This window comes from Cervus elaphus, chromosome 25 (genome assembly GCF_910594005.1).
Source record: "Cervus elaphus chromosome 25, mCerEla1.1, whole genome shotgun sequence".
Lineage (NCBI taxonomy): Eukaryota > Metazoa > Chordata > Mammalia > Artiodactyla > Cervidae > Cervus > Cervus elaphus.
This window is the reverse complement of record NC_057839.1, coordinates 30,618,141-30,644,637: the sequence shown is the minus strand read 5'-3', so window position 1 is coordinate 30,644,637 and position 26,497 is coordinate 30,618,141. Positions and strand designations below refer to the sequence as shown.

The window sequence follows — 26,497 nt, the reverse complement described above, 5'->3', positions numbered from 1 at the left end:
ATTGCAAGGCTTGAAAACTACACCTTTCTTTGTTAAAATAGCCCTTGAGAAAAACCCATTACACTAGAAAAATTTACTCTTAAGTCATTTCATAACTATCTACCATTGTCATTTCTGGTACTCAGAAGTATCTATTATTATTCTGCTACAAAATCAAACTAGAAAAAAATACATTGCTTTAAAATATTTGCCTTTGAATGAAGCTGTAAAGAATGAGAACATTCATCTATTAAAAAAGGTAGAGTCACAAGAATGAAATTGCTAAATGTCAAGAAATAAATTTTAAAAGAGTATATTTGTGTATCCACAAAAACATGAAAAATAATGCAATATATATGACAGTTAAAAGGTCACATATGTAATCACAATTTCTTTTGTAAAAAAGTTACTACAAATTAATTCTTAGAAGATGTACACCCCTATGTAAAAATGGGTTGATGACATGAGACTAGGTCTAATAAAAGAATGGGCAATGTCCAAAAGATACTCATTTAGACAAACACAAACATTCGCTTTCTATCAAAAATTATATATAACTCTTCTTGTCATATTATACATATGTTAATAACCCAGTGTTGCTGAGGATACAGTTAAAATGATTATTATCTGTGCCAGTGACAGATGTGTGGTTGTTGTTCAGTTGCTAAGCTATGTCCAACTCTTTGTGACCCTATGGATGCAGTATGCTAGACTTCCCTGTTGTTCAATATCTCCCAGATTTTGCTCAAACCCATGTCCATTGAGTTGGTGATGCTATCCAACAATTTCATCTTCTGTCGCCCTCTTCTTCTCCTGCTCTCAGTCTTTCCCCACACAGAGGTCTTTTCCTCTGAGTCAGCACTTCCCATCAGGCGGCCAATGTACTGGAGCTTCAGCTTCAGCAGCAGTCCTTCCAGTGAAGATTCAGGGTTGATTTCCATTAGGATTGACTGCTTTGATCTCCTTGCAGTCCAAGGTCTTCTCAAGAGTCTTGCCTACTACCACAATTCAAAAGGAACAATTCTTTTGCGTTCAGCCTTCTTTGTGGTCCAACTCTCACATCTGTACTGGCTACTGGAAAAACCATAGCTTTGGCTATATGGACGTTTGTCGCCAAAGTGATGTCTCTGCTTTTTTAATATGCTGTCTAGGTTTGTCATAGCTTTCCTTCCAAGAAGCAAGTATTTTTTAAATTTCATGGCTGCAGTCACCATCTGTAGTGATTTTGGAGCCTAAGAAAAGAAAAGCTGTCACTATTTCCAGTCACTGTTTCCACTTTTTTCCCCTTCTAGGAAAAAGTGAAAGAGGAGAGTGAAAAAACTGGCTTAAAACTCAGCATTCAGAAAACTAAGATCATGGCATCTGGTATCATCACTTCAGGACAAATAGAAGGGGAAGGATGTATAAACTGATAGAATTTACTAGAAGTAATTTGTTAACATGGATTTTTATTTTTATTTTTTTTAACATAGATTTTTAAAGTGAGCCTTTTTCTTTATTTATTCAACAAATACTTCTTAACCATCTGGCATGGTTTGTGGTACTTGGGGTAAAAGACAAACATACTATAAACTATTAAAGAGATAGAAAATCAGGGAAAGGGTCAGAAATGTTTGAAGAAAAGTAAAAATAGAATAAGCAAACAGGTATGGAAGTTAGGGAGCTCCCCACTGGGGTAGGTATAATTTGAGCATAGAATTGAATAAAGGGAAGGAGTTAGTCGTGGGGTCATGGCTAGCTAAAGGAGCATATTGCAGGCAAATGGAGAAGCAAAAACAAAGACCCTAAGTGTGTTTGGGACCAGGAAGCTCATGTATCAAGTGCAGAGGGCACAGTGGCATGAGAAGAGGTTGGGCAGGTGGCCAGGGCCCAGATCTAGTAGGATCTTCCTCTAGGTGGTGGATAAAAACATCAACTTTTTCTGGGTATAATAAGAAGCCATTGAGATGTTTACATATGGGAGTAACATAATGTGATTTCTTTTTTTTTTAAATAGGTTTCTGTCTGGAAAATAGACTACAGAAGGATCAGGGAAAGGATGGACCCAAGGTTAGGGAGACTATTATCCAATAATATTTTAGGACTCAGAATCCCTTGGAATCTGTATTGTAAATGCTCTGTCAGTTTTCTGGTTGATTTACTGAAAGTTCTTAAAAATAAGTTTTCCTCTGTTTTGATAGTCTCATTTTAATTAAAAACAGGCATATCCACTGTCACTTCTGTTGCATCCTACCACATCTGGAATTGTGCTTTAGAGCACTCTGAGTTTTTTAATAAATGTTTTCTAGGAAAAAAGTTGCTGGGAAAGTCTTTAGCCTAATTCCTGCAATAAGTGATAGTATTTCTCACCAGAATTTTGCAGATGAGGTAGACAAGCCCCAAGAGGTTAAGAGTCTTCTCAAAAAGCTCAGAGCTACTAAGTGGATAAATGCAGACTGTAGCTAAGCTCATGTCTCTCCACTAGCACTTGGAGATCTTCCCTTATGGATGACACTGCATACTGAGGAAGATGGAGTATTTGTGTTTCTTGGTTTGAGGAGTCTGGGGTGTGAGTGTGAGTGTGTGTGTGTGTGTGTGTGTGTGTGTGTGTGTGTGTGGTAGTAGTGGTGGTGGTAGTTTGATGCAGAAGGCTACACAGCCTGCCACGAGCCAGGCTACTGGTGAGGTGTCATTTAAGGGATCTATCTGCCTCATGATGACCCCAGAAGACTGTTGGAACAGAAGAATTAGCCGAATTCCTTAGGCAAAACCAAATTTCTTACTTTCCAGGAAAAAAGCATCCAACAGGTTTCTTGGATATCAAATCACTTTGCAAAATAATATTTTGATGACTTAAGTGTGAACAAATCAGAAACACATGTTTTCAGTTTCCTGGGGAATAATGATTGCTTTAAAATTAACCTAAAGGTGCCAGGTGGAGTTTAGATTTTATTAAGTCTCTAACATTTGGGAAATAGTTCAAGATGTTGGACCCAATGAGCATCTGGATTCATCCAGTCCTGATATAAATTAGATATCGCAAACACGTGTTGAGTTGTGTGGCTTTGATCTCCTTTCAAAAGGGATTGGATTCTGGGGACCTAACTTGCTCTCACAAATGGAAGTTCAGTGTGTGCCTGAATTTTCCTTCTCTCCACTAATATTTTCCATTAACTCCTGGGAACATGGATGAACATTTGGAAACCCAGTTAGGAATGTGGCATAACCAAAGGAACTTCATATTTAAAAATTAATAAGTAAAAATGTTAATGATCATCAAAAATCTGCTCAGGGGGCCTTTTAAATTGGCGGTTAACTTTTAGAAACTGTTCTCATTTGAGAAATCATGGATCATATTTTTGTGAACATTCCAATATAGTTAGGATTCATGATCATAGGAAGTCATGAAGCATAGACATGTATAAGAAAAATCCTTCACATCTTATTCAATATGATTGAAAAAAAAGGATTAAAAAAAAGCACTTCAAAGAAAACACCTCTTTGGACTTTAGCTCACCTTGAAATACTGGTTATAAATGACATGTGTGTGTCTTAGTCACTCAGTTATGTCTGACTGTTTGTGACGCCATGGACTGTAGCCTGCTAGGCTCCTCCATCCATGGGATTCTGCAGGCAAGAATACTAAAGTGGGTAGCCATTCCCTTCTCCAGGGGATCTTCCCGATCTAGAGACTGAACCTAGGTCTCCTGCATTGCAGGCAGATTCTTTACCATCTGAGCCACCAGTGAAGCCATAAATGACATGAAACCAGCCTAATGCTGACTAATACTATTTGGTCTAAATTGATCATATTTTACAGACACTGAGTGAGCTTTTTTTAATAAAGCATCATATATTATCTTATTTTCCCAACAATTTTAACTTTCTCTTACATTTGTGTGTATAAATTTTTTCTCCACAAGCTATCATCACGATGACTCTTCTAATTTGCTGGGGGTGGCTACACCATGGAAGGCAGGAGTCTCAGGTGTCTGAGCTGGCAGAGCCTGACTCAAGCCATTAGACTGAGTTGCATTTCTTCCTCTAGAGTGTCCAAGAATCATGAAAATTACTCTCTTCTCTTGGTCTTGTAATATTTATTCATTTCCCTTTATATCCTAGCTGAACCTAGAGGTTGTTTGCCTCAAAGGTCCCCAATTTCAATTTTGCCAGGGGAAATTTCAAAGCTGTTCAGCCTACTTTTATACACATCTATCCTGGTTTCAGGAGAAGGCAACGGCAACCCACCCTAGTACTCTTGCCTGGAAAATCCCACGGACGGAGGAGCCTGGTAGGCTACAGTCCATGGCGTCGCTAGAGGCGGACATGAGTGAGTGACTTCACTTTCACTTTTCACCTTCATGCATGGGAGAAGGAAATGGCAACCCACTCCAGTGTTCTTGCCTGGAGAATCCCAGGGACTGTGGAGCCTGGTGGGCTGCCGTCTATGGGGTCGCACAGAGTCGGACACGACTGAAGCAACTTAGCAGCAGCATCCTGGTTTCAAATGATCACTTCAATTTTTAATTCATTTTTCATTATTTCTATAGTTAAGACAGAATTAAGTATGCTAAAACACAATTTCTTTAAAAAAATAGCAAGTTCAGAGACTGGTGGAAGACTTCAAAACTAAATTGAATAATAATCTTGAGGTATTTAAAGAATCCTTAGAAAAGAAAGCAAAAATGTTATGTGAACTAAATAGAAACATGTTGGTGCAACATCTTTCATCTGACGGATTCTTTTTCTTTTTAATAGTTTTTCTTTGGGGAACACCTGAAGAATGACTATGAACAGAAAGTTCTTTGAATAATAAATAAATTCAATAATAATAATATAATAATATGTTATATATATTTTTATTTTATATAATAATAAAATAAATTCAAATAAATCTTTGAATTACCCTTACTTCTATTGCAACTTTCTTCTGTATTAATTAATAATCTATTTTGTGTGGTATGAAATAATCATACATATTCATCACAAATCATTTACCAGTTTTCTAACCTCAAAGCTTATTATTTATCTTCTCTATGACCTAGTTTCCTTAAAGCGGAAAGAATAATACAACTCTTTGATAAAGTGAGTTCATGCATGAAAAGCACTTACAACTATCCCCAGCACATAGTAAGTGTTCAATGCCTTATTATTACTATTGTTAGGATCTACAATTGTGACACTAGTAAAGTAATGCTCAAAATTCTCCAAGTCAAGCTTCAGCAATATGTGAACTGTGAACTTCCAGATGTTCAAGCTGGTTTTAGAAAAGGCAGAGGAACCAGAGATCAAATCGCCAACATCTGCTGGATCATTGAAAGAGCAAGAGAGTTACAGAAAAACATCTATTTCTGCCTTATTGACTATGCCAAAGCCTTTGACTGTGTGGATCACAATAAACTGTGGAAAATTCTGAAAGAGATGGGAATACCAGACAACCTGACCTGCCTCTTGAGAAACCTGTATACAGGTCAGGAAGCAAGTTAGAACTAGACATGAACAACTGACTGGTTCCAAAGAAGAAAAGGAGTATGTCAAGGCTGTATATTGTCACCCTGCTTTTTTAACTTATATGCAGAGTACATCATGAGAAACACTGGGCTGGAGGAAGCACAAGCTGGAATCAAGATTGCCGGGAGAAATATCAATAACCTCAGATATGCAGATGACACCACCCTTACGGCAGAAAGCGAAGAAGAGCTAAAGAGTCTATTGATGAAAGTGAAAGAGGAGAGTGAAAAAGTTGGCTTAAAGCTCAACATTCAGAAAGCTAAGATCATGGCATCAGGTCCCATCACTTCATGGCAAATAGATGAGGAAACAGTGGCAAATAGATGGGGAAACAGAAAAAAAACTTTATTTTTCTGGGCTTCAAAATCACTGCAAATGGTGATTGCAGTTATGAAATTAAAAGACGTTTGCTCCTTGGAAGGAAAGTTATGACCAACCTAGGTAGCATATTAAAAAGCAGAGACATTACTTTGTCAACAAAGGTCTGTCTAGTCAAGGCTGTGATTTTTCCAGTAGTCATGTATGGATGTGAGAGTTGGACTATAAGAAAGCTGAGCACAGAAGAATTGATGCTTTTGAACTGTGGTGTTGGAGAAGACTCTTGAGAGTCCCTTGGACTGCATGGAGATCCAACCAGTCCATCCTAAAGGAGATCAGTCCTATGTGTTCATTGGAGGAACTGATGTTGAAGCCAAAACTCCAATACTTTGGCCACTTGATGCGCAGAGCTGACTCGTTTGAAAAGACCCTGATGCTGGGAAAGATTGAGGGCAGGAGGAGAAGGGGACGACAGAGGATGAGATGGCTGGATGGCATCACCAACTCGATGGGCATGAGTTTGAGCAAACTCCGGGAGTTGGTGATGGACAGGGAGGCCTGGCGTGCTGTGATTCATGGGGTCGCAAAGAGTCAGACATGACTGAGCGTCTGAACTGAACTAAACTGAACAATTGTGACTTTAGCCTAGAAAATAATCAGAGAACACTATAGAAGAAATTTGATTGCTGCAAAGTACCATATTGGGTAGGTCAAATCTGGCTTTACAATGGTGGAAAACCTAGAGGTAAAAATCTGACTGATGGAGCCAAATAGATTGGTGGTAGCAAAATGCTATTAGATCCAAAAGGTTTTTAGATTTATATTTTGAAAAGATAACTGAAAAATGAATTGTAGAGGGGCAAGAGTGAATACTGGGAAACCAGATAGGAGGCTGTTGTAATAACACAGATGAGAGTTGGTATTTCAACTAGAGTAGTGGTGATGGAGTAGAGGAAAAGAAACATACTGAAGATCCCCCTTAGAGGTAAGTAGGCGCTTCAGCATTTGTTGATGGATTGCCTCTGCCTGGTAAGGGTGAGGACATTCAAAGAATCAAGAATTAAGCAGGCATCTCTCTTCCCTCTTTAAATTTTTATTTGTCTTCACAACAGAATATTTGATGATACATTTATTGAGATGAGGAAGGATGGGAGAGAAATGAGTTTTGGATCCAAGAGGTCAAGGTCCCAATGAGGTGTGAAGCGAGGGCCCTGGACCAGAGATGTATAATTGGATGTACTGCATTTATAAAGGGCTTTAACTCACAGCCATGAAGAAGATCATATGGATATAGGGTTCAGAAAGAGACAAGGAGAGAAATCCAGGACTTCCGCCTTTGCAAGACTGACATTAAGAGGGAACACATTCTAGCAGAGAAAGCTCAGAATGAATGACTTGGTGGAAAACCAAGATGAGATGGATTAAGAGGGGAAAAACAAAAGCAAAACAAACAAACAAAATAACTACTCTCTGAAGGGCACATAAGGTCATGTCTCTCTTCCTGCATTATCCAGTACTGACTAGATAAACATCTCTTCTCCATAGTTATATCCACAGGGTTCGTTAACATGAGCTAAGACAGCAGCTTCTCTCAGCAGGCATTAGCAAGGCAAATAACAGGTTGTTTCAGATAACGGAAGACTCCCATTAAGTGGTGACCACAGTGGTAATGTTAAGATAGGAACCAGAGACCTTCAGGTATGTGGCCCTTCCAGTCAGGTGTTTTGGGTGGGAGACAAGTCTTTGTAATCAATAGGCCTTATTCCTCTACTATAACGTGAGCTGGACTAGCTGGAAACAGTCTAGAAATCTTTCAACTCCACACTACATCTCTACAAGCTTATTTAAGGCAGGGCCAATCAACAAACTTCCAAAAACTATTCAGTAGCTACTAGCTCTTTTTACGATAGTTAGTCTACACTGCGATACAGACATTAGGAATATTACAAATATAAATGCTTTATGCCTCCATACTATCACTTAGCTTTCAAGGCAGAGTACTTGCTTTACTCATTTCTGTAGCTCTAGCAATGTAGCCTGCATCTGGCAGAGAGTGGAAACTTACAATTTCTTGAATGAGTAAAAAAATAAATAGCCAGTGCTGTGTGCTAATGAAGTAGAAATAAAGATGAAAAGAAAACCTTAGCTTCTAATATGAAAATTCTTTACATAGATAAAATGATGTTTTATCTATGTCCTATGCAAAGTATCTATACATTTATAATACTATTATAATTCCAAAGCATCTTCCTGAGCATCAGTATTTGTACAAAACTGAATTTTCCATCATACATCTTTTTCCACTCAAGGAAGCTATTTTGCTAATGCAACAAAGCCAGTGGAAAGAAACAAGCCAAAACTCTATAATACCAATGGTGATGGTAAGGCTGAGCTGTGACATGGTAAATACTATATATTATTTTACAAAAAAATCCGAATTGATATTTAATAGTCTGATAGTTGTGCCAGGAGCACACAGAATGCCGAAGAAACACTTGTAGATTGCAAAGTGATATTTAAAGAAAAATGCAGACCTGATAAGCATTTCCATGTTTTGTATATTTGCTTTTCAAGGAAAGATGTTGAATAGGCCATTTGATAGGTTAGCTGAATGCAGCTGTTTAGATATGTGTTGGGTCTGCTATTGAATTTTTCATTAAAAATATGTGGTTAACAGCAGCCAACCTGATTTGCATGTGTGTGTTTCTGATTTGTTCACCGCTATGCCTCCCGTCTCCTACATCTTAATCACACCCAGGCGCCCGCCCCATTACATTACCAGAAGGGAAGTGATGGACATCCTTTGACTCTCTTCATGACCCCCTGATAATCCTGTTTCACACACAGGCTCCCTGCTGTAGGAAACACAAAAGCTGCCACTGTAGTTCTTTACTTCCAGTCGATATTCTGACAGACTTGATCTAGCAAATTAGTATGCTGTGGTAGGGGCATGACAAAAGACCCTTTTGACACACTCTGAATCAATACCAAGGCCGACAGAGAGCCATTTCACTGTAGTTCTGTTATTTTTCCCCTTTTGATGACCCTTTGCTTTTTTTTTTTTTTACCAGCTTATATGACCTTGTCAGATTTAAAAACATAATGTTGGAGAAGTCATCCTTGCACACACATGTGCATGAGTGCATGCGCACACACACATGTACACACACAAAGACCCCCGAGAGCATGCTGGAATGCCTCATAAAAGCATAAGACAGAAATGCAGCTGGTGAGGAAATTCAAATGCTTCTCAAAAAAAATGATCCTTCTTTTTGCTGAAAAAGAAAAAGAGTGGAAAATGATCAGACATCTCAAAAACTGTATATATTACTCAATATAGTTTAATTATATCAGACCACTTTTCATAGTGGTTCACACCTGGATATTGCCAGCTTTCCAATTCTGCAGCTTGTTAGAATAAAACATCTAATTCCAGGGTGTTGTATGTTTCAGATTGCTTATTAGCTATTTTAACCAGGGCTCCTAAGTAGAGGATATTGATCATTTTGTTAAATTTCTGAGGTTAATACTATTAGGAAGTAAACTTCAAGTAGTAAGAGGGAGCAAAATAAAATTATTAATAAAATACAGTTTCCCCTTACCAATCTCTATCATAACAAAATTTTACTTTTTTAATATCATGCATTTTTGGTACAAATATTCTAATATTCCACACTTACTCATAGTAAGAAGAATCCCAATATTATATTTAATTTGCCACATGCATGATATGACCTCTCTAAATGTTTGTTTATTGAACAAAAATACTTAAGTGTTTAGCGTAGATGTTGGTCCTCTGTGGAGTTTAATCTAAGTGTATCTGATATGCATCTGCTAAAATATCATTTTATTTTATCTTGAAAGCACAATTATGTATGTTATAAATACCAATTCACCTAAATGATATGTCTTCATTCACTCTTTATCCAGCAAATAAGAAACTTGTGCTCTAAAATGAACTTTGGTGAAATTGTATCAGCTGCCTCACTTTTTTTTGCAGCCACAGAACACACAAAAAAATACTTGAAAGTGTTTCTTGGAGCTTAGTATGTGAAAACATCAGACTAAAGAAAAGTTAGGTCCCGAAAGAGGGGTTCCCAGGCTCAGAAAACAATTTAATGGCAAAAAAAACTCCCCCTTAAAACAGGTGCTCAGTTGATTTCTAGTGTTTTCCAGGGAGTATGTATGCCACCTATGTGGCACTTCATCACGTTCCAGCACAGAAGCCTTATTCTCTCAAATAAAACAACTCTATAGACTCAATTCAGACATACTACATTGGTTAATCCTTTCTAGGAACATGTTGGCAAAATTATCCAATATAATACCAAATCCTTGCTCATTTTTTTTCAATGAAACATTACTAGAAAGTCAAATAGTCTCCAAAATCACCCCAGCTTGAGGGCAGTTTGCGTTCTTTTGATTTATCAGTGTTAATATCAGGGCATACTGATTCATGGGCCTCTATATATGTATAGGGCATAGAGTTGGATGATATGAAATAAATCACAGTTGTAATGGCATTAATTGTATAAGTTCCTTTGTGAAGTCTACAATAGTAGGGCAGTACAATTCTGGTATATATGGTATTTACATTTCAAAGAACTTGTTTAATATAATTTCTTTTATATTATCTAAGCTGTACAGACATTGGGGAGGATGAAAATATAGATACAAATGATATCTTCAGTGTTATTTCCATTTAGATAATTAGTTAAGAGACAGATAAAGATAAGGAAAACGGTTTTCATAGGAAGCTCTCTCTGCAAGACATAAGCTTTAAAATCTCTTGCATTTTTTGTTTCAGGAATATACACAGTTCTTACAAATGGACTAATTAGGAAAAATTGGAGGAGGGCTTGGATGTCTGTGGCTTCCTATTCAAACAAATCACACAAAGCTAGTAGTCTTTCTAGAATTTGACTTCACCAGTTCAATGTACACACACACACACACACACACACACACAGACACACACACATGCATATTGAGACTGTAACTTCTCTACCAATTAATTAAGATGATGAGATTCTCTTTCAGATGAAGCAAAACTTTAGATATTGGAGTCCAAATTACCTGAAAGAGAACAGTTGGACAACACACAAGAGTATAAAGAAAATTTTAAAATATCTGTTTGTGATCCAGAGAGAAAAGTATTAGTGTTAGTTGTTCTGTCAAACCCCGGTCTCCTGCATTGCGAGTGGATTCTTTACAATTTGAGTGGTACCAGAGACGGCCAGTGAGAAATTCTCCACCCAATGAACAAAGATCTCTGTAGTTTTGTTTCTGGTTTGTTTGTCCCCCTTCCCAATCTGCTTCATTCCCCACTACTTTACACTTGAGGGCTTTTTTTAAATGGTTCTCTCCAGTGCTAATTATTATTTGTTATTGGATTAGATTTTTTTTCTTATACACTGTCATGATCTTGGGCTTCCCTGAAGGCTCAGCAGGTGAAGAAAACATCTGCAATGCAGGAGACGTGGGTTTGATCCCTGGGTTGGGAAGATCCACTGGAGGAGGAAATGGGAACCCTCTCCAGTATTCTTGCCTGAAAAGTCACACGGACAGAAGAGCCTGGTGGGCTATAGTCCACAGGGTCTCAAAGAGTCGGGCATGACAGCACACACACACGACATACTCTTAATAGTCTTAGGCCTTCAGTGACAGGAAAACCTGTAGTCCAGCCTAGCTCAAGCTTTGTACATGAACATTTTTCTTTTTAGAAAATAATCCTTTGCAAATCTTTCTCTTTTTTGTTCCTACAGCTTTCATCCTGCAAATTCACATTTCACCCACGAGGACTTCAGGTAACTGAGTGTAGATCGAAGTTGAGCTCATAGGAAAGGGGTCATTTACGGAAGCAGCAGAGTATGTGTTTGGATATCCGAATTTATTCTTTACAACTTGGACAAAACTCACTATGATGCACAGAAACCCAATGACTTCTGTGAAATGGATTGATTTACACTGGAGAAGATCATCTTTCTGTTTTCTAAAGCAGGTTTTCAAGTTACACTTGTCACTTTTCTTCTATCTGTACAAATCTTGATTTGCACATGGTTTTTGAGGCATTTCCTCTTATTTAGATAAAAGTTTGAAGTCTTGAGTCAGATATACTCTATACTGAAGAAAATATCTGTATAAAACTTGAGTATTATATGAACATCATTTTCTTAAAAAGAAATCATTATAATCTGAAAAGAGATTTTAAAGAATACATGTGTTAAATATGGGAACTATTTCTTTATTCACAGCCTTAACGTGAATACCAAAGTTCTTGCATGGCTAATTCCTGATTACTTAGTAACAATTTATCCAATGTTTATCTAGATAAAACCTCCTTTTGCTTTTTGCAATATTATCTGCCTCCTAAAGGCTTCATTTCTCCAAGATTCTTGACAATGGCAAACAAGTAAAAGCAGAGAAAAATATCACTCAAGGCAGTCATCTGTGTAGCTCTTTACAAATGATCTTATTTTATTCTATATTTTTCATCATAATTAAAGCATTGAAATATTAAAGTAGATGACTACATCATTCACAGAAAGACTGAGTGAGACTAATATGACACAAATAAGACTTTCAGAGATTTTCAAGCTTGTGTTCAAGTAATTACTATGAAATAACACAATTTCTAAGAATGAAAAACATTCCATAAGAACAAATTACCACTGGTGGGGAAAGAAAGCCAAGCAAAAGAGCAATATAAGAAAAAGTGACACAAAATGCATATGTACAAGGCTTATAGACTATTTGCTAACAATTTCTGCATGATGGTTTCATATTCACTCTACTTGACCCAGTATTTTGGATCTTTTCCCTTCAAAGTATCTTTATCAAGTTGATTAGAAATGGGGAGAGATGCCTCTAGAATGACTGCTAACTTCATGATTTTGAGAACTGGGATAATGTAGCAAAAGAATAAGTTCAATGTTTAATGCTATGCCCACATTCATTACTACCCTAACTATAGCTTTTATGAGTCCTTCAGAAATAAGAAAGGCAAAACCATGAAAATGCTTCTGGAACTCTTCTAGTCTTTAAACTAGGCAAGTCTGGTTTGGCTGAAGTAACATTCACTGGAGTAAAACCCCACTGATTAAGCACAAAATATAAGCAACTATTTCCAGGAGCCAAATGAATGAAAGCTAGTGGAGGATAAGTCTCTGATGTCATGATGAACAGTGGTGGAGGCACATGGTGGGTTAGCCTAGCCGGGGATATGATTAGGTCTGATTGGGCTCTGTGGGGCAGGCAGATAAGTTAGCGTTCTTGGTGGTCTTGGCCGGGAGTATTGCATGATGGTTAGGTATGACAGCATTGTGTCTTGCCATACACCAGGGAGACATAAGGAAGAGCCAAAGCATTGGAAATGAAGGGCAGGAGAGGATTCCACTGAGAAGATGTCCTAAGAGAAAGTGAGTTCTTTCTCCTGCTGGCTTCTCATTCTTCTGGGAGGGAGTTCTTCAGAGACTATGAAGGTTAGAGAATATTTCTGGATAAAGCAAAGCATAATAAACTCTACTGAAATTTCTCATTAGGAAGATGGCAGGCAATTCTGACTAATGTGTTTTTATTGTGAAGAGGAGGGGCAAAATCAGATGCATATTGAGATCAGTCTCTTCATTTCACACAGACAGATGCATGTGTGAAGTGCATTGTCCTGGGTCTCCAAGTCTAGCCTATAGGACAGGCCTTAGCTCTTGACTCCCAGACTCAGTACCTGCATGGCCCATGCCTTCACCTTGCCTCACTGCATTTAAGAGAGAGAGAGTTGGGAAAGGAGGAAAAAAGATAGGAAGTGTTGACTTAGAATAGAGGTCTGAATTTTTTCAGGGGGTTTATTCATGTTCCACCTCCTTGTTAATTACCATGAAATTGGTATTTATTATGACTGTGTCAGAAAATACTTGGTAAATTTTTTCAACAAATATTTCCCATCCTCAAGCAGCACATCAGTAAGTATGTGAGTATATTAGGACTGATTTCTGTTTTAGAACCTGGTATTCATCACCTACAGAAAAATGTTTTTCTCCTTAGATCAACAGCCTTATTCCTTACAACTACATCCTTTAGACTCACAAGTCTACATAGAGTTTGCAGTTTTCTTGAACACAACATCAAAGAGTACCACTGCAGTGTATGAAGCACTTCTTGAGATTCATTGATGAATATCTGTGAGGTCAACTAATCTTTACAGTGCCCTGGAAGAACTTCAAAGTACAAAATTTAATTGACTGACATTTCAAAATTTCAAAACTGAAGTTTTGCTGAGAAGGGTATGAAAAACATTATTAAAAAAAATATATTTGAAGAGGTGACTTCACTATCACCTGCCTCTATTTGCTTCCCTTTATCCTTATGATTTAGTTCCTGTCTTTTTTATTGTCTATTGTTCCTGTTCTTCTTTGGACTGCACGCTCTTTCAATTCTAAATGTAACTTTGATGCAAGTGCCTTGCACATCCATATTTCTAAAAATTCAGACTCAAGTTTTTAAGCACATGCTGCACCATCCAATACATCTCTAACCAAAGCCATCATCCAAAACCAGAAACAACATATTCTCATTGCTCAGACTCCAAATATTTGCGTCATCAATTCTTCTCTCTTCCTTTCTTTCCTATCAAGTGAGCAAATCCTATTCAAACTACCTCTTCCATATCCTTTATTCTTTTTCTGTATCTCTATCCTGCCAATTCTGCTTTTGCTCATGTCCTCCTTACCAGCAATTATGAGTATTTCAACTGTCTCCTACTGGTTGTTCTTTCTGTCTTCCACACTGACAATTTTCCTGATCTTACCTAATCTTATTATTTTCCTACTTAAAAACCTTCAATGACTAATTTTGTGACAAAAATGAATTTTTCATAGCTCCTTGTCATTTAATCCCACCCTAGTTTATTACCCAAACTTCTTATGTGAATGCCCTGCTGTAGATCTAATACTCTAAGGCATAGCCCTTATAGAATGCTTCCTGTTTCTGAAATAACCCTTCCTCTTGCTTGCAATGCTCTGTATCCACATAATCAACTGTCAATGTCATACCCATTTTCAAAATTCAGTTCATCTATTAACTCCTTTCTGAAGCCTTTAAAGACAACACAGATAGCATTATTCTTTCCCTTTCTTATAGAACATGCTAACTTATGTTGTGCATGCTAAGTCATTTCAGTCACGTCCAATTATTTGTGACCCTATGGACTGTAGGTGTAATTAATAATAAATGTATCTTCCTTAAGTCATTCCTTATTATGTATTGCATTGTGTAGTCATCCAAAATATTTGCTCACTTGTCTTCTTCTTTTGTAGGTATGAAGTCTGAGAAAGACGAAAAATGTGAGCAAAACATATCTGAGGAAACAAGCTGAATACTTTATTTGTCATAATTCTTTCTCTCCCTCTCTCCCTAAGTCATTCCCATAATACAGCCTCTCCACCTCTTCCTGCTGAATCTAATTTTACTCTTTCAGTTGCTATGTCTGGAATTTGGACAAGATGGTGGAGTAGAAGGACTTTAAGCTTCTCTCATAACCACAGCAAAATCACAACTTCACTGCTGAACAACCATGGATAAAAAAAGACCAGAACCTATCAAGAAAGCTAATCAAATCTACACTGAAGACCTAAATAAGAAACTACAAAAAGATGGTAGGAGGGGTACACTCATGATAAAATCAGTTGTTATGTCCTCCTTTTTCTTTTCTTGTCAATCACACTAAATTTCACCTAAATGTGTAGGCTATATTTCTCTAGAATCTATTGATTCCTTCTCACCAATATTCTCTGGTTTCTAGCTTTTCTTTGGTTTTTAAGAAAACATTTGCTGAAGGAAAATACACCCAGACTAGGTTTTTGTTTTTTGTTTTGCTTTGTAATTTTTTAATTTAAATATAACTGAAATATAATATTATATACATTTTAGGCATAAATATAATAAGCCAGCCTTTATATGCATTGAAAAATGATCACCACAATAAATCTAGTGAACATCCATCACCATAAACAGTTAAAAGTATTTTGTTTTTTCTTGTGAGGAGAACTACTGTGATTTACTCTCTTAGCAACTTGGCAACTCTTTTGTTGTTGTTGTTCTTAAAGTTCCTAGATACCATCTCCACTAAGACATCATCATTCTTGGATTCTACTTACAGGAGAAGTCAAGGCATGGTAGAATATTCTGTAGCAATTTGATGATAGGCACCAGAAGCGAGCACTTTCGTTTTTAGGAAACTTTGCTCCTGACCAAATAGGATTAAGGCTGTTTAAAAATGTAATTCATTTGGATTTCCCTTTTCTTTGATACATGTGCCCTATGGTGCTTATTTTGTCTAGGTGAAAAACATATGACTTGCTGTAGGGAAAAAAATTACTTAGTTTACATCTGGTGTAGTTTTTTTTTTTTTAAGGGTTAGAATTTCTCAATGAAAAACTGTTTCCAGAAACTAAACATAATGAACCACCTGATCACAGAACTGCAACATCTTACTCTCCAGTCACCTTATAGTACCCAAAGCTTATGGCAGTGTGCTACTCTGCCTTCTGCCATGCATCTCAGCTCAGTCAAACTCCACAGCGTTTCGCAGGATGTTGTAGAGCAGAGAGTAGGTTCAAATGGAATGATAACCATGGTTACATGTTAAGCCTGACTCAGGAGGATGAATAAATATATGATTTTTTGATTTTCTTCTTTTCCTTGGGCCACCTTCCTGGTCTAGATGAATATTCATCCTACCTCCTAACCATTTCTCCCCCTGTGCTATTTTAGAAAATTTGTCTCTCATTTTTGGGAATCAAATCCCTCTCCCAGAATTTTTTCTCCTGGTATTTATTTTATTTTAAAATATCATTGTTGCTTTCTTCTGAATAAGAAGATCATATAAAGTATATAGAAAACTTCCTCAGTTATCTCCAGATTACCTTCCATTCTTCCTCCTTCCCAAAAAAGAATCTGATATTTTTTTCAAGTTCTTACTTCTCTCTTCCAAAGTCTCATGTCTCCAGCTCTCAGAGCTCTCCGGGTTAGCTATTCTCTTGCCTGGAAAACCCCACAGATGGAGGGGCTTGGTAGACTGCAGTCCATGGGGTCGCTAAGAGTGGGACATGACTGAGTGACTCTCCTTTCACTTTTCACTTTCATGTGTAGGAGAAGGAAATGGCAACCCACTCCAGTGTTCTTGCCTGGAGAGTCCCAGGGACGGCGGAGCCTGGTGGGCTGCCGTCTATGGGGTCGCACAGAGTCGGACACGACTGGAGCGACTTAGCAGCAGCTGCAGCATTCTGCTAATGGGCTTCCCAGGTGGCACTAGTGGTAAAGAACCTGCCTTCCAATGCAGGAGACATAAGAGATGGAGATTTGGTCCTCTGGGAAGATCCCCGGGAGGAGGGCATGGCAACCCACACCCAGTATTCATGCTTGGAGAATTCCGTGGACAGAAGAGCCTGGCGGGCCACAGTTCATGGGGTTGCAACGAGTTGGACACGACTGAAGCAACTTAGCACACACACATGCATGATACTAACATTGGCTGAGAAATGAGGATATGAGCACATTCTGGTGAGATGGAGGGAGACTCCACAAAGGAGTATACGGGAAGATTCCTCACTTCAGGAAAAGAAGGCCAGAGGATGTCTCTCTTCTTCCGTGGGACATATTCATAAGTGTATCTTATCCCTGTATCATTCCTCTGCCTAACGATAAAAACAAAACCAAAGACAGCAGGGAGCAGAGATGGAAAATACCTGCTCTTGCGTGACATCCTCAAGCCACTGGTTCAACCATCAGCCTGACTCTGGGTGTACTCTTCATATGAGACAATGCATGGGCTTCCCAGGCGGTGCTAGTGGTAAAGAACCTGCCTGCCAGTGCAGGAGACGTAAGAAATGTGGGTTCAATCCCGGGTCACAAAGATCCCCTGGAGGAGGGCATCACAACCCACTCCTGTATTCTTACCGGGAGAATCCCCTGGACAGAGGAGCCTGGTAGGCTACAGTCCATGGGGTCCCAAAGAGTTGGACACAACTGAAGCGACTTAGTACACATGAAATAATGCATTTTTTATTTGAGCTGTTTTAGTCAGTTTATGCCTTGAGGATGAAAATACCCTAACAGATAGAAAAGTGCACAAAATTCAAGCCCTAAAGAATACATGAAGACTCCATGGTAAGGCCTCCCTAGTGGTCCAGTGGTTAGGAATCCACCTGCCTGTGTGGGGGACATGGGTTCCGTCCCTGGGGAAAACTCCACTTGCTGAGGGGCAACTGAGCCCATGCACCATGGCTGCTGGGCCCTTGCTTTGGAGCCCATGAGCTACAACTGCTGAATCCTTTGAGCCCTGGAGCCCATGCTCCCCAGCAAGAGAGGCCACCACAATGAGAGGCCCGTGCACCCCAACCAGAAAGTAGCCCTGCTTACAACAACTGGGGGAAGCCTACACACAGCAGTGAAGACTCAGTTCAGTTCAGCCACTCAGTCGTGTCCAACTCTTTGCAACCCCACGAACCGCAGCATGCCAGGCCTCCTTGTCCATCACCAACTCCCAGAGTCCACCCAAACCCATGTCCATTGAGTCAGTGATGCCATTCAACCATCTCATCCTCTGTCATCCCCTTCTCCTCCTGCAATCAATCTTTCCCAACATCAGGGTCTTTTCAAATGAGTCAGCTCTGTGCATCAGGTGGCCAAAGTATTGGAGTTTCGGCTTCAGCATCAGTCCTTCCAATATACATCCAGGACCGATCTCCTTTACGATGGACTGGACCCAGCACAGACAAAAATAAATAATAAATAAGGTTTTTTTTATAAGTTGTTTTAAAATCCATGGTAATCTCACTTATTCTCCTAATTCCAGTGCTAATTTCAATGCCTAGTGTCTGCGAAGAGAGAAAATTCTCCTGAAAATATTGTTTAAATCCTTTCTCTTCAATATGAAAATCTGGCCTGCTTACCCCCAATGTTTGGTAAACTGGCACTACTAACAGTTAACTTCTTTTTTTACTTTGAAAACGGATTTTAAGGGTATGTGAACTGTATTTTTTTTTCAATAGTAAAAGATGTTTATCAGTTTTCACAATCAATAGCCAGATTTAAAAAAAAAAGATAATTGCAATTGCAAGCCATATGGAAACATAATTAATCTAACAACAACTAACATTTTAACAGGGAAAACTAGCGTAGAGAACAAAGCTTTTCACCTATGAGATATAAAAGAGCAGATGGAGAGAGGGCAAAATGGCAAGACCAGAATTACCTGCTTCTGTTTTACCTGCAGGCAAACTTGGCAGCTACCATATGCTTACATGCTTCGTCATGCAAGATTATAAATGAGCATTTTATATCCCAGTGAACAAACACTATCTTTTTTGTTTGTTTGTTAACACATTTATTCAACAAATCTTTGCCGAAGGCACAAGATATCATTATAGCCTTGGAGAGAGATTTGTCAGACATATTTCTGCAAGCACTGAGTTCACTGGGGTGAAAAGAAGGCAGACCCTGCAAACAATATGGGAAGGATCCTAGAGATGCTGGACATTAGTGGTCCCCAAAATTTTTGGCACCAGGAGCTGGTTTTGTGGAAGATAATTCTTCCATGAATTGGGGCTGGGATGGGGAGTGGTTTGGGGATTATTCAAGTGCATTACATCTATTGTACATTTTATTTCTATTATTATTACATCAGCTCCACCTCAGAGAATCAGGCATTAGATCCTGGAGGTTGGGGACCACTGGATAACAGTGTCCTACCATCCTTTACCCCATAAGGTGCTAGGTTCAGGAGAGGCACAGTATTCCTACACTGTGGTAACCAGAGGGTGCTCATGAGGCCTCGGATGGTCTTTATTAAGTCATTCTGATGCTGACCTTTGTGGATGCTACTACCGTGGACACATCTGCAGTTCAATGATGTTTAACCCAGTTTCAAAGTGACTTGACCCAGTTTCACATAATTTGTGTCATGAAGCTGCTAATCCCTGGAGAAACACTGCACTGTAGTCTCTTTTTAGAGAACTTACTTCTTTGGGCTTCTCTGATACACGCCATGCCTGTAGCCTCGGCAATGGCCAAAGGCCAGACTGGATCCATCATACCCGCTGATGTCTAAGGGGGTGCTAGTAAAAAAGCTCTTTAGAACTTTCTGGAATATGCCTCACAAACCCAGGCTCAAGTATTGTTTCTATTCATTGAAAATAGCGATAATCATAGGTGGGTTTGGAGAAGGAAATGGCAACCCACTCCAGTATTCTTGCCTGGAAAATCCCAGGGACAGAGGAGCCTGGTAGGCTGTCGTCTACGGGGTCGCACAGAGTTGGACATGACTGAAGCGACTTTGCAGCAGCAGCAGCAGTAGGTGGGTTTCCCAGGTAGCGCTAGATGTAAAGACCCCACTTGCCAGTGCAGGAGACTTAAGAGACACGGGTTCGATTCCCAGGTTGAGAAGATCCCCTGGAGGAGGGCATGGGAAGCCACTCCATTATTCTTCTCTGGATAATCCCATGAACAGAGGAGCCTGATGGGCTACAGTTCATAGGGTTGCAAAGAGTTGGATATGACCGAAGAGACTTAGCACGAATGCAAGCACAGGCGAGGATGGGAAAAATTCAGATGGTCATGTGCAATGAAATCAATTATAATAATAATGATATTAATCACAAACAGTTATTGAGCATTTACTGTAGCCAGGCACTGAACTACTTTGGTTCTGTGTCACTTGACTTTCATAATTGCTCCCTCTGATAAATAGTATTATTTTACCCATATTACAGATGATAAAACTGAGGCACAGTGAAACTAAATAATTTCCCAGGGTCATATAGCCTCTTTCTTGACCTTAAGGAATATGAGACAGACAAATTTGATAAATAACCTCAGTTCCATACCCTAAGGGAGAGTTTTATGGCTGTGCTATTTCTTAGGAATTGACAAGGATTGACAAGGATAAGGAGGACTATGTGAAGCTGGCAAATTTAAAAATCTGTATAACATGGAGACTTGCCCTTAACAACTCTCAGTCTAATCAGAGAGACAGAATATTTAAACACAACAGAGTTAATAACAATACCAAGTGATGTGTTATACAGCTAAATGCATTATCTTACAAAGTGATTTACAGTAGTATGTCTGCATGGGGAAGGTGCCCATACTTCATCTTTGAATGAATGGACCCAAGAGGAGGCATCCAGACACATTAACTAAAGTGACTCCCTTCTTCAATGTCAGAATAAGCAACGCCTAAGAAATTTGATAAATAATGTTTGAAATAGATTGGCACCAGAAGACCCTGGACATCTCAGGATTCGTTTTCTAAGGATGTATTTCCCATATTTCTTAAAAGTGACAGAGATAAATAACAGAAGCTAGCTGTACAGGATGGAAGCACAAAATCAAATATCAGTCCTCTTCTCTAATGTCCTATACCTGTGTTCCCCTCTCCACCACTGTGGGATGCTCTCCTCCCCACTCCATCTATTGAAATAGATCCCACGAAGCTCAAACAACAGGTCTTCTAATACGTCTACCCCAATCCTCACTTTGACATGAAATTTTCCCCTCCAGAGTCCGCTCCTCCTTTGTGCTTTTCTAATGACTTTCAGGCTTCCTGTTTTGCACCAGAATTACTTGCTCACCTTCCACTACACAAGCTGCCAGTGTCCATCTTCATTTTTCCAGCCTCCTCTGTAGTGACACGGGCTCAGGTTTGCAACACAAATGCAACCAGTAAGATGCCTCTGCTGCAGATTTTGAGTCAAGAATTAGGGACTGAAAGAAGCAAAGAATAGACGAGAATTCGATCTAGAGATAGGGATTGGTAGTAGTGGCAGCAGTAATATCCATTTCCTGGAAGCAGCAGTGGAACTATCCCCTGGTGGGCGGTTGGTTAGGGTGGTATCCAGTGATGCTGGCAGAGAACTATGTGTGTTCCTGGGCAGCAACTGGAGCTGCTACGTCCTCACGGTACCAGTTTTGTGGCATGGTTTGGCTCTACCACTGACTGTTCCTCGCTTTCTTGTCTCTCTGACTTCTGGTTCTTCAGCCTTTCCATTGATAGAAAACTTCCTTTTTTTCCCCCAAGAAATTTATTAACTGCTTAAATCAGCCAGAGATCGTTGCTGTTACTTTTTACTAAGAATCTCGGCCTGTACATTTACTTAAGTGATTGTTTCCCTGCTCTGTTCTTAGTGAAGGAGGAAGTTGTTAAATATTACTCTACCTATGATGACTTTTATAACCACAAGGAGTAGTGCTATGCCAGTTACCTGTCACTAATGGAAAACTCCATGGGATGTTTGGAATAAAACGGAGCATTTGTTGGAATTGGTATATCCATAAATCTATTTTTAAACCTAGCTTATCTTATGTCTGTGATTCCTCTCCATCTTAAAAAAGGGGGGGGGGAATGGTGAAATAATTGCCAAACCAGCTATAATCAGCACTCTCTAATTAGATGTTAGAGAGGAAAGTATGGCATCTTCCTTATTCTTAACCTTTCAAAGTTAGATGACAAGAGTGATCTTTCCCTTTAGCAAGACTACTCTTGATTATCACTGAATTTGTGTATTAAGACAAGAGATTTAGAAATCATTTGTTAAAAGAACACAGGTCATACCTCACTACAGTGTTTACATTGATGACTTCTTCATGTGCTACATTCATTATGGTACAGCTTAATATTTACATTATGATTATTCTTTTTTAAAGCATTTTAAATCATCTTACCTGATCCTTAAAACAAGTCTGTGAGGTGGTGATTTGTAAGTCCAAATCCAGAAGTCATTGAGTTCTTCCTTTTTTTTTTTTTTTTTAAAAAAGGTGCATTTTCTAGGTTAAGTGATTAGGTTCAAGTCACCCAAACCAGTTAGTGAAAAGCTAGAAGTAGACTGTGGTCTTTTGACCCTGAGAAAGCTGGTCTATCAGACTTAAAGGATTGAAATGAGCTTATCAGTCAATCAACATGTCAGCCAAGTATTTTCTTAAGCCTCTGCAGGGTCCTTAACATTGTCCTAACCCCTGCCACTTGAGATACAGAAAAAACATTTAACATGATTGCTGCCTACAAATATCTTACTTTTCAAATTATTCCCTATGTAAAGGGCCTGAATGGGACATAAAGTGGGGAAAGAGTAGAGGAAGAAAGGAAAAGGCAAAAGATCTCATTTTTGTAGAAAAAGTAAGAAAAGAGATGATTACCAGTAGGTCCCATCCACTCCTCAGGTGTGAAATATACAAAAACTTAAACTTAAAAATAATGTTGAAAAAATAATAATAGCAGTAACAACAAAAGCTAGGGAACAGTACAGCATGCTGGTAAACAGTACCTGGAACGTGTAGTGAGTCTAACCATGGCCGTGCCTCAGAAGATACATCTGCATTCTACTTCTTGGGACTTGGGAATGTGACCTTATTTGGGGAAAGGCTCTTCGAAGATGTATAAGTCTGAAGACATGGATCCCACTCTGTTTCTGCTTATACTATGACCCTGTGATTTCAGATTATTTTTATTTAAATTATATTAAGATTGGTGTGTCTGTTGATCATACCTAAAAAAAAAATTGCAGTTGGCCAATCAAAAGCCTTTTCTTTATGAACATATAATGAACACCCTCACCTTTGACGAGATGTGTCAATATCTCAAATTTTCTTCTCAGTCTATCATGAAGTGCTTGTTTTATACTCCTTTTCCTGCATGTTAGCATTTTGGTTTATAGCTGTTGATATCCTTTTGACTCTTTCAATAAGACCCATTCAGAATTTTTTAAATTAAAATTTTATACTAGCAATCCTAAGTTTTATTTGTCCTTCTTCTCTCTTTTAAAAAATATATCTTTATTAACGCTACATGTTTCATTGTATTTGTTCTTTCACTCATAATTTTAATCAACTACCTTCAGCTACATACTACTTAAAGACAGGGTGCTAAGGACGAAAAGGAATGCAAAGATAAATCAGGTATGGACTTTGTCTTTTCGAGATTTTGATCTGATAAGCATCCTTAAGTACAAATATTTGAGAAAAATCTTCCAAACATAGCAGTAAAACAAGTTAGAGAGTTATAAGTACCATAAGTCTTTCCAAATCAATTACTGGGAGAGTTAGACAACCACACACAGCTCCCAGGCAGCAATGCCCTTCAGTGGAGGTCTTGTGGGATCAGAGAGGGACCTATGTAAGAGAAAGAGTGTGCCCAAAACACTGGTAATAGACATCTCTGAGGGATCAGAAGGAGGAACACGTTCCATTTTTAGCTGCTTCAAACGGCCCATTTCCTTTCTTCAGCATTGATGTCTGCTGCTAAATGATTGTTTTCTCATTCATTGACTGGCAGATGGATAACTTGGAAGAGCCTATGCCGTTACTTGATGCACTCGTTCTCCCACGCTTCCTCCTTGCCATCCACCCCAAGATCACCCTGCTTTAACTTCTGCACTGTCAGCAGCAACTCTTTCTCCACATCCAAAGCTTAAGCTGCTCTCTTCCCACAGGTGTCACTGCTTATAAAGGAAGCTGACTTGACAAGCAGAACTCTGTTATATAAATACAGCCAGGTGTTGTTATTCCCATTTAACAGCAAAGATACTTGAGATTCAAAGGGAGTCACTTCCTTTAGGTTGTGTTGTGCTAAGTTGCTTCAGTTGTGTCTGACTCTTTGCAACGCTGTGGACAGGAAACCGCCAGGCTCCTCTGTCCATGAGATTCTCCAGGCAAGAATACTGGAGTCTGTGGCCATGCCCTCTTCCAAGGGATCTTCCGGACCCACGGATCAAACTCGCATCACTTACATCTCTTGCATTGGCAGATGGGTTCTTTACCAGTGGCTTCATCTGGGAAGCCCCTTCCTTTAGGTTACATATTGCCAAAAAGTTCACTTGGATTTTTCCATTGTTTAGTGAAACAACTAAGACTCATTCTACTATCAAATGGACATGTTTGCTTTTATAGCGCATACTGAGATTCAAATGTTTTACCACGGAGAAGCAGAAAAAAAACTAAAATTTTCGAGATGGATGTAGGGATAGAGGGAAGAATAATACTTTCTCCTAAGAATCTGGTTTATGTCAAGTGTGTTTTAGACAGATGATAGAGATATCACTTAATTCTAACAGCAACCTTAAGAGGAATTACTGTCTCCATTTTCACAAATGAGACAAATGAGACTTAGATTATGCTCATTTATTAATATAAATCAACTAACATTTATTAAAGAGTCATTGTAGTAAATATTGTTATACACATTTCATTTAAAACTCAATCACAGAACTATGTGAAAAGTATCACTATTTACATTTTATAGAGGAAGAAACTAACATTCAGAGAGACTATGAGATGTTTTTGATGCTAACTCTTCTTTCATTACTTTTATAACATTTTTGCCTCTCATTGTCTTTATTTTTCCCTAAAATTCCAGTTATCTTAATGTTTTCCTTTATGCACTGATTCAATTTTTTTATTATTACATTTACCCTCAACTATTTAGCTTTAAATTCTGGTAAATTCCTTCAACTTTATCTTCAAACTTTATTGAGCTTATTATATGGTCAAACATGTTTTCATTTCCCAAGATCTTATATTGTTTCTTATATGTTGTTTTTTTTTTTAAATAATATTCTCTTCTTGTTTTATGGCTATAATGTATCTCGAATCTCTCTGCATATATTAATTAGAGCTTGAAAATATCTTTCCTAAATTATCTGTTATCTTTGGAATTAATCACTCTATTTTTTTGGAACCTACTTTTTCACGATGTTGATTTTCCTCAAATTTTGGTCATCTCAGCCCTCTTTTTTGTTAAGGACTTTTGTTCAGTGACTATTAGTTATCTGTCTTATATAGAATGGAGACATAGGCTAATTCATAAAGGTGAATGGTTTAAGCTCTCTTTCTACTATATATGTAGCTCTGTGTTTTCACCAGGCTTCTCTGAAGGGGAGCAGCCACCTGGGAGCTCTGTGTGTGAACAAACAATGTCACTTCGTAAGCTTATGTTTAGGGAGTGCTGATATAGAGAAAGTCCTTTTAATGCTAGAATGAGTTTCTTCTCTGGGTTCTAACACCCTCATCATAAGTACCAGCTTTTCCCAGACAGATGGTTGAATTTCTTTAGAAAACAGTTGTCCAGTTCCTGCCTGGGGGTACACACAGGGCAGCCAGTTGGTTTGGGTCAAAGGAGGTGGAAGAAAGGATAGGGAGCGGACCAGAGCAGATGCTCTGAAACTAGTCTTTCAATGAATCACTGCCTTCTGTCCACTACCCATTCATGATTTCCATTATTTGCTGAGGAATACTGTGGATCTTCTCCGGGGTCATGTTGGAAAGATGTGTTTCCAGGTGATGGGACAAGACAAATCTTTTGCATATTCTAGACTTCAGATTCCTCCAGCTTCTTTTATTCAATAAGTTGTTCTCATACATTGGATTTTTCCAGAGGAAACTTGCCGGCACTTCTCCTAACAAAGGCTCCTACGCCAGTTTTCTATTTTTCTGTGTATATTCTTCGAACTTCTTGCTATCATTTTGATGACGTGTTGGAAAATGGAGGAAGCTAAACCCTGAATTCATCTTTATCTTTCTGAACTAACGTAAGTTTAAGATGACAGTAGGTAACACTTGAAAATCAGTGGAAAAAAATGCTTAATTTTGGTTTAAACAATTGGGGCTTCTACCAAGATTTTGAGTACGGGAGCAGGAGTAATATGGTAGTGGAAGCTTATTTTAG

The 26,497-nt window shown here is 38.6% G+C and overlaps 1 long non-coding RNA gene across 1 annotated transcript; it reads left to right on the top strand.

Moving 5' to 3' along the window:
• Nucleotides 1-630: 630 nt before the first annotated feature.
• LOC122683867 lies at nucleotides 631-18,444 on the top strand. Its single transcript, XR_006337857.1, has 3 exons — nucleotides 631-743; nucleotides 7,274-7,278; nucleotides 18,361-18,444. It is a non-coding gene; the product is annotated as an uncharacterized LOC122683867 (long non-coding RNA).
• Nucleotides 18,445-26,497: the final 8,053 nt, after the last annotated feature.